General features: G+C 32.4%; 1 protein-coding gene across 1 annotated transcript in view; it reads right to left on the bottom strand.

Annotated features, from left to right (window-relative positions):
* Positions 1-189: 189 nt before the first annotated feature.
* LOC119593845 (hornerin-like) overlaps positions 190-346 on the bottom strand; it is a gene marked incomplete in the record, with an annotated part of 29,685 nt that continues 29,528 nt past the window's right edge. The window contains 1 exon segment of the mRNA XM_037942875.1: positions 190-346.

Here is a 346-nt window from a genome sequence, read left to right as displayed (position 1 = left end):
TAATTACAAGAGAGAGAGAGTGAGTGTGTGTCTGTCAATATATCTATCCAAATCATTTCTTTCTCATGAAAAATGGTACCATCCACACATTTGTAAAAAGCTTGGTATGAGAAGGGATAAACTTCAAAAATTCCTCAAAAACTGACTGTATAAATTGAGGGTTATTTTATCTTGATTATAAAACAGCCATTAGAGATTGGTTTATCACTGTTTATTGTTACAGAAGCACATCCTTAGTCTGAGTAAAATCAGTAAACATAACCTCTGAAGAGAGAGGGGGTGAAATTAGGTAACTGCACTCTGAAATCATCAAATAAATATCTATGCTCACATTTTTTAATATTGC

Source organism: Penaeus monodon, chromosome 32, assembly GCF_015228065.2.
Source record: "Penaeus monodon isolate SGIC_2016 chromosome 32, NSTDA_Pmon_1, whole genome shotgun sequence".
Lineage (NCBI taxonomy): Eukaryota > Metazoa > Arthropoda > Malacostraca > Decapoda > Penaeidae > Penaeus > Penaeus monodon.
This window is presented reverse-complemented; position numbering and strand designations above follow the sequence as displayed.